At 43.3% G+C, this 17864-nt stretch overlaps 1 protein-coding gene across 1 annotated transcript in view; it reads left to right on the forward strand.

The window, feature by feature from the left end:
- Nucleotides 1-14290: 14290 nt before the first annotated feature.
- The window catches only part of dse (dermatan sulfate epimerase), a 111024-nt gene continuing 107450 nt past the window's right edge, over nt 14291-17864 (forward strand). The window contains exon 1 of the mRNA XM_041187942.1: nt 14291-14562. The gene's annotated coding sequence lies outside the window, so the exon portion shown is untranslated. The remainder of the gene's footprint in view (nt 14563-17864) is intronic.

Raw genomic sequence — 17864 nt, forward strand, 5'->3', positions numbered from 1 at the left:
GGCATGGAAGGGTGGCATGGGAGGGAGCAGCATAGGAAGGGGTTGGGGTGCAGCATTGGATAGGGACGGCATGAGACAGAGGGACATAGGACAGATGCAATGTCATGGGAGTGAGATGGCATGGGTAGAAGTGGGGAGCATGGAAGGCTGGGGTGGCATGATGGGGGAACAGCTTGAGGGTGATAGCATAGGATGGCATGGAAACGGTTACATGGGAAGGGTGGAATGAATGAGAAGGATGACAGGGGAAGGATGGAATGACACATTATGGGTATGGTATGGGGTGGGAGGGGATGGCATGCGAGCAGTAGCTTGGGAAGGATGGAATGCCATGAGATGGGTAAAGGCATGGGAGGGAGGGGGTGACATTGGAGGGGTGCATAGAAAGTTGTCTTTAATTTATTTGTTCACAGGATGTTGGCCTTGCTGGCTAGGCCAGCATTTATTGGCCATTCCTAATTGCCCTTGAGAAAGTGATAGTGAGCTGCCTTCTTTACATCTGCAGTCCATTGGGTGTAGGTACACACAAAGTCCTGTTGGGGAGGGACTTTGACTTTGAAGGAATTTTGACATTTTGACCCAACGACAGTGAATAACCAGTGATATAGTTCCAAGTCAGGATGGTGTGTGGCTTGTAGGGGAACTTGCAGGTGGTGTTGTTCCCGTTCATCTGCTGCCCTTGTCCTTCTAGGTGATAGAAGTTGTGCATTTGGAAGGTGCTGTCAAAGGAGCCTTGGTGAATTCCTGCAGTGTACCTTGTAGATGGTACACACTGTTGTCACTGTGCGCCGGGGCTGGAGGGAGTGAATGTTTAAGGTGGTGGATGCGGTCCCTTTCAAGCAGGCTGCCTTGTCCTAGATGTTGTTGAGCTTCTTGAATGTTGTTGGAGCTGCAGTGGTCCAGGCAAGTGGAGAGTATTCCATCACACTCCTGACTTGTGCCTTGTAGATGGTGCAACGGGTTTGGGGAGTCAGGAGGTGATTACTCACTGTTGAATTCCCAGCTTCTGACCTGCTTTTGTAGCCACAGTATTTATATGGCTAGTCCAGTTCAGTTTCTGGTCATTGGTAACTCCTGGTTGTTGATGGTGGGGGATTCAGCGATGGCAATGCCATTGAATACCAGGGGGACATGGTTAGATCCTCTCTTCTTCGAGATGGTCATTCCAGGGCACGTGTGGTACAAATATCACTTGCCTCTTATCAGCACAATCCTGAATGTTGTCCAGGTTTTGTTGCATATGAACATGGACTGCTTCAGTACCTGAGGATTCGCGAATGGTGCTGAACATTGTGCAATCATCAGCGAACATCCCCCGCTTCTGACCTTATGGAAGGAAGGTCATTGATGAATCAGTTGAAGATGGTTGGGCCAACGACTCTGAGGAACTCCTGCAGTGATGTCCTGGGACTGAGATGACTGACCTCCAATAACCACAACTATCTTCCTTTCTGCTAGATATGACTCCAACCAGCAGAGAGTTTTCCCCCTGATTCCCATTGTCTCCAGTTTTGCTAGGGCTCCTTGATGCCACGATCAGTCAAATGCTGCTTTGATGTCAAGGGTAGTCACTCTCACCTTACCTCTTGAGTTCAGCTCTTTTTACGATGTTTGTACCAAGGCTGTAATGAAGTCAGGTACTGAGTAACCCTTGCAGAACCCAAACTGAGTATCAGTGATAAAAACAAAAAACTACGGATGCTGGAAATCCAAAACAAAAACAGAATTACCTGGAAAAACTCAGCAGGTCTGGCAGCATCAGAACAGTTCTGTTGAAGGATCATGAGGACTCAAAACATCAACTCTTTTCTTCTCCGCCAATGCTGCCAGACCTGCTGAGTTTTTCCAGGTAATTCTGTTTTTGTTCTGAGTATCAGTGAGCAGGTTATCGCTGTGTAAGTGCCACTTGATAGCACTGTCAACAACCCTTTTCATCACTTTACTAATGATCAAGAGAAGACTGATGGGGTGGTAATTGGTCAGATGGATTTGTCCTACTTTTTGTGGACAAGACATACCTGGTAATTTTCCACATTGGCAGGCAGACCAGTGTTGTACCTCTACTGGAGCAGCTTGGCTAGGAGCACAGCAAGTTCTGGAGCAAAAGTCTTCAGTACTATTGCCGGAATATTGTCAGGGCCCATTGCCATTCGGTATCCAGTCCCTTCAGCCATTTTTTGATATCATATGGATTGAATCAAATTAGCTCAAGACTGGCATCTGTGATGCTAGGAACCTCAGGAGGAGGCTGAGATGGATTATCCACTCGGCACTTCTGGCTGAAGGTTGTTGCAAATGCTTCAGCCTTATCTTTTGCACTGATATGCTGGGTTCCACCATCATTGAGGATGGGGATATTTATGGAGTCTTCTCCCCCAGTGAGTTTTTAAATTGTCATTTTTAGGTATGCCAGGTGCTGCTCCTGGCATACCCTCCTGCACCTTCATTGAACCAACGTTGATCCCCTGGCTTGATGGTAATGGTAGAGTGGGAGATGTGCAGGGCCATAAGGTTACAACTTGTGTTCGAGTACAATTCTGCTGCTGCTGATGGCCCTCATGGAAGTCCAGTTTTGGGTTCCCAGATCCGTTTGAAATCTATCCTATTTAGCATAGTAGTAATGCCACACGTCACAATGGAAGGTATCCTAAATGCGAAAATGGGACTTTGTCTCCTAACAATGCTGTCTTGGACAGATGCATCTACGATTGGTAGGTTGGTAAGGATGAGGTCAAGTATGTTTTTCCCTCTTGTTAGTTCCCTCACCACCTGCTGAAGACCCAGTCTAGCAGCTATGTCTTTTAGGCCTTGGCCAGCTCAGTCTGTACTATTGCTACTGAGCCACTCTTGATGATGGAGATTGAGATCCTCCACTCAGAGTACATTCTGTTCCCTTACTACCCTCACTGCTTCTCCCAATTAAAGGTTAACATAGGGAAGTACTGATTCATCAGCTGAGGGGTGGGGAGGGGGTGTGGTGGGGCAGTAGAAGGTAATCATCAGGAGGTTTCCTTGTCCATTTTTAACTGGATGACATGAGACTTCCTTGGTTCCAGAGTCAATGTTGAGGACTCCCAAGGCAGCTCCCTCCCAACTGTATACTACTGCCGCCACCTCTGCTGGGCCTGTCTTGCTGGTGGGAGAGGACATACCCAGGGACCGTGAGGGTTTGGGACATTGCCTTTAAGGTATGATTTGGTAAGTATGACTATATCAAGCTGTTGCTTGACCAGTCTGTGTGACAGCTCTCCCAATTTTGGCACAAGCCCCTAGATGTTATGAAGGAGGATTTTGTGGGGTCAACAAGGCTAGGTTTGCCGTTGTTGTTTGTTGATGTAGAGTCGTCCATCCAGTTTCAGTCCTTTTTATAGGTTTTGTAGCTATTTGATACAACTGATTAGCTTGCAAGGCCATTGCAAAGGGCAGTCAAGCACAGCGCTGTGGGTCTGGAGTCACATGTAGACCAGACGAAGTAAGGATGGCAGATTAAAAGTAAAATACTACAGCTGCTAGAAATCTGAAATAAGAACAGAAAATGCTAGAAAAACTCAGCAGGACTGGCAGCACCTGTGGAGAGAGAAACAGAGTTAGTGTTTTGACTCTTCTTCAGAGTTGGATAGCAGATTTTCTTCCCTAAAGGGCATTAGTGTAATAAATGGGCTTTATGACATTTGATTCATAGTCATCACTAATGATACTAGCTTTTAATTCTAGATTCATGAATTGAATTTAAATTTGCCCAGCTGCTGTAGTGGGATTTGAATCCATGCTCCCAGAGCATTAGCCTGGGCCTCTGGATTAATTATGCAGTGAAATTACCACTACGGCACCACCTCTGCCAAAATGTCATGCATTTGTGTGATATGACAGGAGTGGGAGGGAGGAGGTGGTATCAGAGAGTTGGCATGGGAAGGATGGAGTGTCATGCAATGGGAATAGTGTGGGAGGCGTCATGAGCTGATGGAATTGGTAAAGTGTACTAATTTTATTGTAAATGTTTTGCAGGTCTCTGCTAGTTAATTTACTATGAGTCTTTGGGGATCTGAATCCCCCATGCGATTCCCACCTGGGCCCAGTTCACCTCTTGTCTCTCAGTGTGCCAAGTTACCATGGCTTTATGTGAGGGTGGATACACAGGAATTCTCTGTAGAGGAATCCGTTCTCCCTCAATGTAGTTATTGTAAAGGTCTTGCAACACAGCTTGTTATTTATATAGTGCCTTTAACGTCATAAAACATCCCAATATGTTTCACGGTAGCGTTTTAAGCAAAACTTGACACTGAGCCACATAAAGTGATATTAGACCATAAGCCCATAAGACGTAGGAGCAGAAGTAGGCCATTCGGCCCATCGAGTCTGCTCTGCCATTCTGTGAGGTCATGGCTGATCTGATAATGCTCAGCTCCACTTTTCTGCCTTTTCTCCATAACCCTTGATTCCCTTACTGATTAGAAATCTGTCTATTTCAGCCTTGAATATATTTAACGACCCAGCCTCTACAGCTCTCTGCAGTAAAGAATTCCACAGATTCACTACCCTCTTAGAAAAGAAATTCCTCCTCATCTCTGTTTTAAATGGGTGACCCCTTATTCTGAGATTATGCCCTCTGGCCCTCGACTCTCCCACAAGGAGAAACAACCACTCAGCATCTACCCTATAAAGTCCTCTAAGAATCTCATATGTTTCAATAAGGTTGCCCCTCATTCTTCTGAACTCCAATGAATACAGACCCAACCTATTCAACCTCTCCTCATAAGAAAATCCCTTCATATCCGGGATCGGCCTAGTAACTTTCCCTGGACTGCCTCCAATGCCAGTATATCTTTCCTTAGATAATTGTTCACAGTGTTCTGGGTGTGGTCTAACTAGTGCCTTTTATAGTTTTAGCAAGACTTCCTTATTTTTATACTCCATTCCATTTGAGGACAGATTCCCTTTATTAGGGCAGATGGTCAAAAGCCTGTTTAAAGAGGTCAGTTTCAAGGAATGTTTTAAAGGAGAAAAGTGAGGTAGAGAAGCAGAGAGATTTAGGGAGAGATTCCCATGCTTGAGGTGGAGTCAGATGAAGGCACTGCCACCAATAGCGGAGAAGTTAAAAATAGAGATGCTCAAGAGGCCAGAAGTTCTGCACCTTACAAGGTCCCATGGATACTTGCAGTCCAAATTGGCAATTGTTGTAGGTCAGGAATTATTACAGAAACAGGGTATGCCATTAGCCTATCAAGCCATTCAATGAGATCGTGACTCATCTGTATTTTATCTCCATTCACCTGTCTTTGCTCAGATGTCCTTTTGTACCTTTATCGAGCAATCCATTGGTATCTGATCTAAAGTTATTAATTAAACTAGCATCATTACATGAGACAATTCTACACTTCTACAGCCACCTTCATAAAGAAGCGTTTCCTAACTTCACTCCTGATTGACCTGACTCTGATTTTAAGACCATGTCCTCTTGTCTCAGTCTCCCACCAGCTGAAAATATTTCCACTATCTGCCCTTCAATTCCTTTCAATATCCTAAAAACCTCAACAAAGTTATCCCTTAAAATTCTATATTCCAGTGAATAAAGCCTAGTCTATGTAATCCCTCCTCATAATCTAACCCTTGGAACCCTGGTAAAATTTTAGTGAATTTGCACTGCACTCGTAGGCCAATATATCCTTTCCAAGGTGTGATGTCTAGCATTGTGGACAGTATTCCAGATGTGGTCCAACCAGGGCTTCGTACAACTGTAGGTAGACAATTCCTCTCCTTTATATTCTCGCCCTTCAATTGTAAAAGCTTCCATTAGCTTTGTTTGATTTTATTCGTACCTGACTATTTCATTCCAGTAATCTGTGTTCATGGAGTCCTAAGTCTCTACTGTTGCAAACATTTCAACACATAAAAAATACACGGATCTAGCGGGACACTTTTCACTTCCTTGCAATTTGAATTAATACCATTATCCCTATCTTTGACTCCTACCACTTAGCCAGCTACATAACCAGGTCAATAATTTGCCTTCAATTCCATGGGCTTTAATTTTGACTAACAGTTTCTTATTTAGAACCTTATCAAATACCAACTGAAAGTGCATACAAACTATATGCACAGGCATTCTTCTGCTTACTACCTTAGTATTTTCACAAAGAAGTTAAATTAGGTTCATTAAGCATGAGCCATACTTTATAAATCCATGTTGGTATTCTCTAATCAGCTCAAGTTTCACTTAAATGCTCAATCACTATGTTCTTAATTTGTGATTCCAAAAACTGTCTGCAACAGCTGTTAGACTAACAGATCTAAAATCTCCTGTTTTTTCTCTTTCTCACCTGTCTTAAATAATGGGGTTACAGTTGCTCCTTGCCTGGTGTCTTGGCCTACTCTCACATTCATACTGCAATTCTATGGAAGTGGATCAGAAAGAACATGGAATTTCATCTCCAGCTAGTCTAAGTGTCTCCTACCTGCATCCTATTTCAACTTCAGTTCCATTCCTTTATCATCTCGCCTTGATAATCTTCATCAGCTCCCTTTCCTCCACCATATCGATTTTGAAATCATTGTCCTCATCCACATGATCTCCCTATCTGTGGAACCTGATCAGCTCTACATTCCTGCATGCACACTCTTCTCTTCAAATTCTGGCTTCCTTTGCACATTGCCTTCTTTTTGGTCCAGCTTTTGAAGCCCAATTCTATATAAACTCAATCTTATCCAGACTGTCCCAGACCTTTCCTTTTCTTTCGACTTTTCTCGTGTTACATGGGGTCGCCACAATGTTGGTTCATATCACACATCATTTTTGGATTTGGCATGTGGTTTTACAGCCGGATGCCTTTCCTGTTGCTAACCACCCCTATTTATTCAGGCAAGGGCACTAACACATGCTGGCTTACCTGCACCAGTGCCTGAGTTCCAGATTACTCCCCACCATGTCACATGTTTTAATTATTCCTGCTCTTGCAGATATCAGCTGCATTCTCAGCCTCCAATGCAAGGAATTCAAAATCAGCTTTCTTGTTTACATTTCCCTCCATGGCTACATATCTTCCATCTTTGCAGTCTCCGCCAGCCCTAGGTCCTAGCACACAGATACCACTTTTCTAACCTTGCCTTGTACTTTGGAACCCTCAGCCGAAATCTATTAATCCTTTTTTCTCTCCTTGCCTTCAAAAAAGTCTTAAAAACTGATTTTTCTCTTACTTTCATCTTAATTGGGTTTGACAAGCTGTAACTAGTGGAGTGCCACAGGGACCACTACTGGGGCCTCAACTATTTACAATTTATATAAGTGACTGGATGAAGGGACTGAGTGGAGGTCTTGTGTTGCAGTGGGTAGCATCCCTGCCTTTGAGCCAGAAGCACCGATGGGGGAAGTGTGTTCATAATGTGGCCAAGCAGATTGATTATCAACCTGCAACACCTTCTAATTCACCTATGGCAGACAGTAAGAATGGGAGAGGCCCCTGGTCAGCCAGAAGCTACAGAAGGCAAAGGCAAACCATTACAGTACCTTGCCGAGCATAACCATGGACCAACACATGGAAGCCCATGGCCACCAACACCTTAATAGGGCATAGTTCTTGAAGAGCGAGAAAGAAGGGACTGAATGTATAGCTGCTAAATTTGCTGGTGACACAAAGATAGATAGGACAGTAAATTCTGAGGAGGACATAAGGAGTCTTCAAAGGGATTTAGATAGTTAAGCAAATGGGCAAAAAAATTGGCAGGTGGGGTATAATATGGAAAAATGTGAACTGTACAGATTTGGTTGTCCTGGTACCTGAATCACAAAATGTTAATATCCAGGTACAGCATGTAACTTGGAAGGCAAATAGAATGTAGTTATTAATTGCAAGGGGAATCAAATTTATAGTAAGGAAGTATTGTTACAGTTGTACACGGTGTTGGTGAGATCACATCTGGAATACTGTGTACAGTTTTGGTCTCGTTCTTTAAAAACAACATAATTGTATTAGAGGCAGCTCATAGAAGGTTCACTCGACTGATTCCTGGGACGAAAAGGTTATCTTATGAGGAAAGGTTGGATAGGTTGGGATTGTATCTATTGGGAGTTTAGAAGAATTATCTTACTGAAACATATAAGATCCTGAGGGGACTTGACAGGGTGGATGCTGAGAAGATGTTTCCATTTATGAGAGCGATTAGACCTAGGGTACACAATTTAAAAATAAGGGGCCTCCCATTTAAGATGGAGATGAGGAGAATGTTTTTCTCTCACATGGATGTTACTCTGTGGAATTCTGTTCCCCAGAGAGAAATAGAGGCAGTGTCATTGAATATTTTTAAAGCTGTGATAGATAGATTTTTCATTGAAAAGGGAGTCAAAGGATCTGGGGGTGGGGGGCAGATGGGAAAGCAGAGTTGAGGTCACAACCAGGTCAGCCATGACCTTATCAAATGGTGGAGCAGGCTCAAGGGGCCGAATGGCTGACTCCTGCTCTTGATTCGTATGTTCACATGTCTGTATGTTATTGTCCATTTTATTCCTTCAAAGCACTTTGGGACAGTGAAAAGCCCTACATAAACATAAGTTGCTATGAGATTTATTATCTGCAAACCTGATGTATTTTTTCAAATTAAAAGGAACTGTAGGAACATACTTATCCCAACACTAAAATGAGGTAACAAATAAAAAGGAAAAATGCTGCAAATGCTTTAAATCTCAAGCAAAAATATAGAAAATGCTGAAAATGGATCTGTAAAGAAAAATTATTGTTTTGGGTAAATCCCTTCTTCAGAGCTGAAAACAGAAGGCTAAGCAAACATTTTGATACAGTTGGGTAAAAACAGAGGTGGAAGAGAAAAAAACATGCATTCCAATTACAAAGAAGAAGTTAGTGAGTCGGGTGACCTCCAATCTACTGAAAATGATGATTCCACACTCCCAATGGGAAACTTGTGCCAACAGCATCCCTCTTAAAATAAATCTTGTTGCGACCAACCAAGGGGGTTGAACAAAGAAGGGGAGCCAGCTTATTCTTCCTTACCTGGGAGCATAACAAAATTGGGGTTCTGTTCAGGAAATTAGCAATTTGGGGTATCTCGTCCAGGGCAGAAAATTGGGGGAGCTTGCCTGGGGACCATGTCCATGTAATATGGACAATTACATATTGTCCATATGTAACTAGGTACTCGTTTGAGTTTCAGAGCTGTCCAGAGCTTCATATTGTCAAGCCACATTATATGCTACAGCCATCTTAAACAGTTTTTGGTGTTCACTTTTAAAAATATAGCTTTAATGTTTGTAATATCTTCATGCCTGTACTGGCATGACAATGAATTTCAGTGGCACTGTGATGACAGCATGTAGGCTGCAATTTAAGATAATCATTTGAGCTCATAACGTAGCTCATTTATGCTTGCTAGAAGCAACATATGTTCATAGGCAGGGACCTGTTCAATGCAAACAAAAGGAATATGTTCAAGCCTTGTGTCTTTTGGAATTACTCAGGAGCTTGGGGAGCTTTCCCCCTGGCATCACCTCAGCCAATCAGAGTCGACTTGCCAACTAATCATCACCCACTTCTCATGTGGTTTAAATTAGTGATCGTTTGAAATTTGCCATTCTTACATTTGTCCTGATGAGTGAAAGATGAAAAGCTTTGGCAACATGTCTCTCTTTTCAGCAATATTAAAATTAATAAGTAGAAAAATCACAGGCTGGGCTGTGACTTCTCACAATGCACTTCCTACTGAGAGCATAGGATGAGTTCTTCAAAGGAAAACAGGAAATTATGTAAATTGTCAGATGAACCAAAAGATCATCACAATGAGGCAATAAAAAGACGTAAAAAGGGTGTTTCTTGGATCTATGCCCGGGACCACCTGTGTACAATTGATTTTGTAAATAGGGCAAGTTGGAAGCACATGCTTGTAAAGGAACTTCACTATTTTTTTTTCGAGGCAGGTTTCTTTATATGAACAAAAACCACCTGATCTTTGGCACTCAAGAAAGAAAACATTCCCTTAAAAGAACAAAATAATTAGCAATGGTGAGAGGCCCATACAAGAGGAAATGGGGGGAAACTGGAAATAGCTACAAAGCCTAAAGATGCAGAAATGCTGATTTTAAAAAAATTCTTTCATGTGATATGACTATTTGTTGCCATTCCCTAACTGCCTTTGAGAAGGTGGTGGTGAGCTGCCTTCTTGACCCGCTGCAGTTCATCTAGTACAGATACATCCACAGCGCTGTTAGAAAGGGAGTTCCAGGATTTTGATCCAGCCACAGTGAAGGAATGGTGATATCATCCCAAGTCAGGGTGCTGCATGGCTAGAAGGGGAACTTGCCAGTGATGGTGCTCCCATATGTCTGCGGTCACTGCCTTCTCAGTTGTGGGTATGGAAGGTTCTGTTGAAGGAGCCTTGGTGCATTGCATCTTTTTTATGTTATATACTGCAGCCACCATACAGTGATAATGGAGGGAGTAAATGTTTAAGATGGTGGATGGGGTGCCAATCAAGCAGCCAACTTTGTCCTGGCTGGGTGTTTTTATTCTTTCATGGGATGGAGTGTTTTGCTGGATAGGACAGCATTTATTACTCATCCCTAATTGGCCTTTGAGAACTGAGTGGCTTGCTAGGCCATTTTGGAGGGCATTTAAGAGTCACTCACATTGCTGTGGGTCTGGAGTCACATATAGGCCAGACCAGGTAAGGGCAGCAGATTCCCTTCCCTAAAGGACATTAGTTAGTCAGATAGGTTTTTACAACAATCAGCAATGGTTTTCTGCTCATCGGTAGACTTTTAATTTCAGATTTTTTTTTCAATTGAAATCAAATTTCACCACCTACCATGGTGGGATTTGAACCCAGGTCCCCAGAGAATTACCCTGGATCTCTGGATTACTAGTCCAGTGACAATACCACTATATCACTGCCTCCCCCAAAGCCTCTTGAGTGTTGTTGGAGCTGCATTCATCCAGACAAGTGGAGAGCATTCCATCACAGTCCTGACTTGTGTCTTGCAGATAGTGGAAAGGCTTTGGAGATTTACGAAGTGAGTTTCTCACCACGGAACTCACAGCTTTTGACCCGGTCTTGTAGCCACAGTATTAATATTGGTGGTTGAGTTAAATTTCCCGTCAATGGTAACCCCCCAGGATGTTGATGGTAGTGCATTCAGGGGTGGTAATATTGTTGAAAGTCAAGGGTTGATGGTTAGATTCTCTCTTGTTGAAGATGATCATTGGCTGGCACTTTATGGCATGAATGTTATTTACCACGTATAAGCCCAAGCCTAAATTTTGTCTACGTCTTGTTGCATATGAGCACAGGTTGCTTCCACCTCTGCGGAATCGCAAATATCACTGAACATTGTGATATCATCAGCGAACTTCCCCAATTCTGACTTTATAATCCAGGAAAGGTCATTGGTGAACTAGTATATGTAGTATACCTGGATTTCCAAAAGGCATTCAATAAGGTGTCACACAAAAGACTAATAGGTAAAATAAGGGCCCACGATGTTTGTGGTAATTTATTAGCATAGATGGAGGATTGGTTAATGGATAGGAAGCGGAGAGTGGGCATGAACCTAGCATTTTCAAGTTGGCAGGCAATGAGTAGTGGAGTGCCGCAAGGATCACAATGCCATAATAGCTTCATCCATTTACAATATATATCATGATTTGGTTGAAGAAATAGAAAGTAATGTATCTAAGTTTGCTGATGATATCAAGCTAGGTGGAAAGGTAAGCTGTAGGGAGAACACAGAGAGTTCAATTTCTCGTCAATGGTAACCCCCCACCCCCCCAAGGATGTTGATGGTAGTGCATTCAGGGGTGGTAATGTTGTTGAAAGTCAAGGATTGATGGTTAGATTCTCTCTTGTTGAAGATGATCATTGCCTGGCACTTTATGGCATGAGATTTAGACAGGTTAAGTGAGTGGGCAACAAGATAGCAGATGGAGTATAATGTAGGGAATTGTGAAGTTATTCACTTTGGTCATAAGAATAGAAGAATATTTTTTAGAAGATGAGAAACTTGTAAGTGTTAATGTTCAAAGAGACCTGGGCATGTTCATACAAGGAACACAGGAAGTTAGCATGCAAATATAGTAAGCAATTGGGAAACAAAATACCATGTTAGCCTTTACTGCAAGGGGATTGGAGCACAGTAATAAAGAAGTCCTGCTACAATTGTACAGGGTTTTAGTGAGACCACATCTGGAAAACTGTGTGCAGTTCTGATCTCCACATTTAAGAAAGGATTTACTTGCATTTCAGGCAGTACAGCAATGGTTCACTAAGTTGGTACCTGGGATGAGGGGGTTTCCAATGATGAGGGGCTGAATAAATTTGGTCTTCATTCTCTGGAGTTTAGAAGAATGAGAGCAATCTCATTGAAACATACAAGATTCTGAAAGGGCCTGATAGGGCAGATGTTGAGAGATTTTTTCCTACATGAGGTTACAGTTTCAGAATAAGAATAAATAATCATTTAGGTCTGGGATGAGGAAAAATTACTCCACTCAAAGGTTTGTGAATCTTTGGAATTCTCTACCCCAGAGGGTTGTGGATGCTCCATCCTTGAATACATTTAAGACTGGGATCGACTGATTTTTGGTCTCTCAGGGAATCAAGGGATATGGGGAGCCGGCAGGAAAGTGGAGTTGAAATCCAAGATCAGCCGTAATTGTATTGAATTATATTGATCACCACATGGACTGCAGAGGTCCAAGAAGGCAGCTCACTGTCACCTTCTCAAGGGCAACTAGGGATGGGCAATAAATGCTGGCCCAGCCAGCAAAGCCCACATCCCATGAATGAATAAAAAAAAATGGCACAGCAGGCTCGACAGGCCATGTGGTCCACTCCTGCTCCTATTTCTTGTGTTTGGTTATACAGAACTTGAGTATTTCTAAAAAACTGAGACATAAAATGTGTCTTTTTCCAGCAATACTCAATCTCTTGTATTCTTGTGAAGATGACTGGGCATAGGGCACTACCCTGAGGGCCTCCTGGGGGCTGTGATGATTAGCTTAAAACAATCATCTTCCTTTGTGCTAGATATGACTCCAACCAGTGGTGTTTTCCCACAGTTCACATTGACTCCAGTTTTCCTAAGGCTCTTTGATGCCACACTCATCAAATGCTGCCTTGGTGTCAAGGGCACCTCTTGAATTCAGCACTTTGGTCCATGTTCAGATCAAGGCTGTAATGATAACTGAAAATGCTGGCAATATGTAGCTGTATTTGTCCCCATAAGAGAAAAATAAGCGACTGAAACCAATGGCACAAATCTCTGCCAGAACAGTGCTGTGTGAAGGGTCCACTACATCTAGATCATTAACCAGCACTGCCTCCCCCCTACTGCATGTCCTCTACCACTCCATCAGAATCACTAAGAGATGGAATGAATTCTGTCAGCAATCTTAACAAGAAAAACAACAAATATATAAATATACACAGTTCTGATGAAAGGTCACTGATCTGGAATGTTAACTCTTTTTCCCTCTCCACAGATGCTGCCTGACTTGCTTGATGTTTTTAGTTTCACATTTCCAGCACCCACAGTATCTTTATTTTGTAACAAACTACTTCCACGATAGTGCAATAACTACAGCCAATGTTCCCTTTTAAAAATATTTTTGAAACCCAGTCCCTTTCCCTTGTTTTTCTCTCTCCCAAATCTTAATGTCGTGATTTTGCAATTTTAAATTTTGGTAATTTGATAAGGTCCTCTTCCCGTCCATATGTATTCACTTTAGCCTTTTTCCTGCCGTCTTTTTGCCCATTGCCAGCTTTTTTAAAACTCAAACTCACTCTCATTAGTATTGATCGTCATCTTCCCGCCTGCCCATTGTCGGCTCCTCGCTCTCCTTTATCCCCTCAAGTGCCTCGTTGTTCCTCAAGTCTGACCCCAATTTGTTCGCACCTTGTCCCCCAAGTCGTACTTTACCAACCCACACAGGGCTTCTCCCGGGTTCATTCTGACAACCCGAATGAGGGAAAGGTGGGGAAATTAAGCTCAAAGGGCGCACGACTCAATGTTCAGTTTCGTAATGTATAAATTGCATACGCGTTAACTCTCAATCTGTTTGTTTAACTCGATACTTTTCCTTGTGTTGTAGAGCGTTTCCTGACTCGTTGTGGTCAAATTGCAGAGTTTTGTCCTTCATTGTGATCGTCGCAGCCTCACTGGGTTTGTGAGGGGTTGATGCTGCTGCGCCCACCTCATTTACTCACTCCCTTTCCTCTCTGACTCTCTGCTCCCTCACTTTCATAGAGTCATGAGGTCTACAGCACAGAAAAGGCCCTTCCTCTCTCTCTTCTCCCTCACAATCCTAACTTTTCCCCTCATTCCCTTCCAGCCACTAATCTGTTACTGGTGACGTTGCCGTTCCCCTCCTCCTCCCACCCTTTCACTGAAAGCTCTGGTGGGCTCCCGCTTTCACCATCAGCTGAAAATGCACCGTCGTTGGGAATAGCAGCGATCAGTGCCTTCTCTCCCCCTCCCCCGCTTACCTCCTCATCCCACCTCCTTGGAGCCAAAGCAAACCCGGATATCACCTCGCATCCATCGGGATCCACGGCGGAAAATAAAAGGTAACAGGAATTTCTGAGAAAGAGGAAAAGAGAAACAGCCAGTTGAGAATTTCGTGCATGTCCTCCTTGTGTGTTTGTGTGTGTGTGTTTTTTCTCTCTCTAAAGTTGCATTTTCCAATTGGAGACTGAAGGGATAGACCCGAGGATGTGGGAATGGGAATGGACTGTCCCGGGACCGCTCAGGGGCTGGATTCCCGCTCCCGCTCCGAGACCCCCGGGGAGAGTGCGCGGTGTTACTGTAAACCTTCCAAGTCCGCGCTCCTGGGCTGGCACACAAGGGGTTAAATGGAGTTTAAAGCGAATCAGTTTGTTATGGGTAACCGGGGATCGGAGCGGTATTCCGAGCAGACACGGCTGTTTTGTTGCCCTCACCCCCCCACGTTCCCTGGCTCGTCTTCGCCCCAGATACTTTATGCCTTTTAAGACCAACTCCGGCGGGGTGGGCTGCCTCGTCAAGGAGACTGCCGGGGACTCCCAGGCTCTGGTTTTAACCCGTGCTCTGGCAGTTCTCCATCCCCTCGACTGCAGAAGGATTTCTGCGCCGTATCCATTCATGTGGTGGGAGCCACCGACAGCCGGAATGGTCATTGAGAAAGCAGCAGCCCGAGAGCGTGCGGCTGGGAAAGGGGCATGTTTGTCTCCCCTGCTTCCGACTCAGTGCCAGGAACAGGACGCACGAAGGAACGGGAATCTGGTGAACTTTCATGGAAACTTGAAGCCGCAAACAAACCAAACCTCATTTGTTTCCCTTTTGGATGGTGTTACCATAAACTGACAAAAGTGCTCAGTGGGCTTTGATGAAGTGTTTTTCTTAACTCTTTAATCGCCGATTTATTTTCACTCCTCAAAGAAGTGGCATTATTACTTTATTCAACTGTAGAAACAGTGGAATGAAAACGTGTGGCAATGTCAGCCCCTTATTAAGGCAACTTTCGTTAACCGCGTAAAATGTATAAAATGTGCACAGTTATACAAATTTGCATTACAGAAGTTAGCCCATTGGGTTTATGCTGGTACCAACTCTACTTAGTGTGTAATGATGTGAGTTGTGTAGCACAAAGAAAGGCATGTTACAATTATCTGGCAAACCATTGTGAATCAAGACAATGTATGTACTACTGCATTTTAATATTCAAAGCAGCGATCTTCAAATTGTTCTGCATGGGAGACCCATTGCAATTACTAACACACTCCCAGATTCCTTTTCTTAAGTCCTTGAACACGTCGCCTCACAAATCTGTGCCCAACTTTCGTGGAACTCCATGTTTGAATCCCTTCAGTCAGGTTTCTGACTTGTCACAGTACCGAAATGGCTCTTTTTCTTTTTCCACTTTGTCTATCTTTTGTAAAAGTTGAGTATCCTAGAATGTTTAATTGCCAGCCTTGTTCACTCTGCAACCATGTCTCAGTAATGGCTGTTAGATCAAACCCAGTTATTTCTATCAGTGTTAATAATTCATCTTTTTAAAAAATCTGATGATGGGATGTGTGTCGCTGGCAAAGCTAGCAGTTGTTGTCAATCCTTAATTGCCCTTAAGAAGGGTGTGGAGACCCATCTTCCTGAATTATAAGGCCATAAGACATAGGAGCAGAAGTAGGCCATTCGGCCCATCGAATCTGCTCTGCCATTCAATGAGATCATGGCTGAGCTGATAATCCTCAACTCCACTTTCCTGCCTTTTCCCCATAACCCTCGATTCCATTACTGATTAAAATGTCTATCTCAGCCTTAAATATACTCAACGACTCAGCCTCTACTGCCCTCTGCGGTAAAGAATTCCACAGATTCACTCCCCTCTGAGAGAAGAAGTTCCTCTCATCTTTGTTTTAAATGGGCACCCCCTTCCTCTGAGATTATGCCCTCTGGTCCTCGACTCTCCCACAAGGGGAAACAACCTCTCACCATCTACTCTGTCAAACCCCCTAAGGTACTTAAACGTTTCAATAAGGTCTCACTCTTCTAAACTCCAATGAGTACAGGCCTAACTTACTCGACTTCTCCTCATAAGAAAATCCCTCCATACCTGGGATCAACCTACACCCATTCAATAAATGGGTGTTCCTTCACTCAAGAAAACTGAGATTCTAATTGTTTAGCAATGACTTGAACTCGCTTTAGTGGCATTAGTGGACAAATACTTCATGTGCTTGTATGATATTCCTGGCTGCCTTATAGCTTGAAGTGTTAATCCATTTCAAATCAGTGGATTGATTTGCTTGAATAGCAAAGAGCAGCACCTCACAAACATTCATCTTCTAACATCACCAATGCAGCCTTACCTACATGAACTGCTACAACACGTGTGGTGGAGGTACATTCGCAGTATTGTTAGGAATGGAGTTCCGGGATTTTGAAACAGCGATAGTGAAGGAATGATGATATAGTTCCAAGTCAGGATTGAAGGGGACTTTACCCTGAGGAATTTGTGCAGCAATATCTCGGGGCGAGGATGATTGGCCTCCAACATTCACAGCTTCCTTTGTGCTAGATATGATTTCAGCCAGTGGAGAGTTTTCCACGTGATTAGCATTGAATTTGCTTTTGCTCAGGCTCCTTGATGTCAAGGGCAGGCCATTCTCACCTATGATAATCAGAGTCATTTCAGTGCTATGACAGGAGTGGAAACCAGACTGGACAGTTGAAACATGGAGTTGTGCAAAAGATGGGCACAGATTTGGCAACATTACAGAAGATTCCAGAAATGATGATGAATAGAAATTTGATGACCCCAGGAGCACCTCTCCTACCTAAATTGATGGCTTGTACAGTTTCAAGTAATGAGATGCTAGCGTTCACGGGAGAACGAATCACTAATGTAGTGAAACTACAATGTTGTAGTATTAACAATATGTCAAACTTAAGAAAAAGCTACATAATGGCAAATTAGTGTTTGATTCCTTTTTAGATGAAGTCTTTTTCTCTTTATTCTTTAATGGGAAGTGGATGTTGCTGACAAGATCATCATTTGTTGCCCATTCCTAATTGACCTTGAACTGAGTGGGCAGAATTTTACGACAGTGGGATTTTACGTTCCCGCTGTTGTCACTGGGATTTATAATGGCCCGCCGCATTTTACAGCCCTGTTCCCACCGAAATGGGGCTGTAGAATTCTGCCCAGTGGCTTGCTAGGCAATTTTAGAGGGCAGTTAAGAGTCAACCACGTTGCTGTGGGCCCAGACTCACACGTCAGCCAGACTAGATAAGGATAGCCTTCTCTAAATGGTATTAGGTTGGGTTTTTACAACAATCAAGGATAGCTATCATGGTCACCATTACTGAGGTTAGCCTTCAATTCCAAATT

This window comes from Carcharodon carcharias, chromosome 5 (genome assembly GCF_017639515.1).
Source record: "Carcharodon carcharias isolate sCarCar2 chromosome 5, sCarCar2.pri, whole genome shotgun sequence".
NCBI classification, from domain to species: domain Eukaryota; kingdom Metazoa; phylum Chordata; class Chondrichthyes; order Lamniformes; family Lamnidae; genus Carcharodon; species Carcharodon carcharias.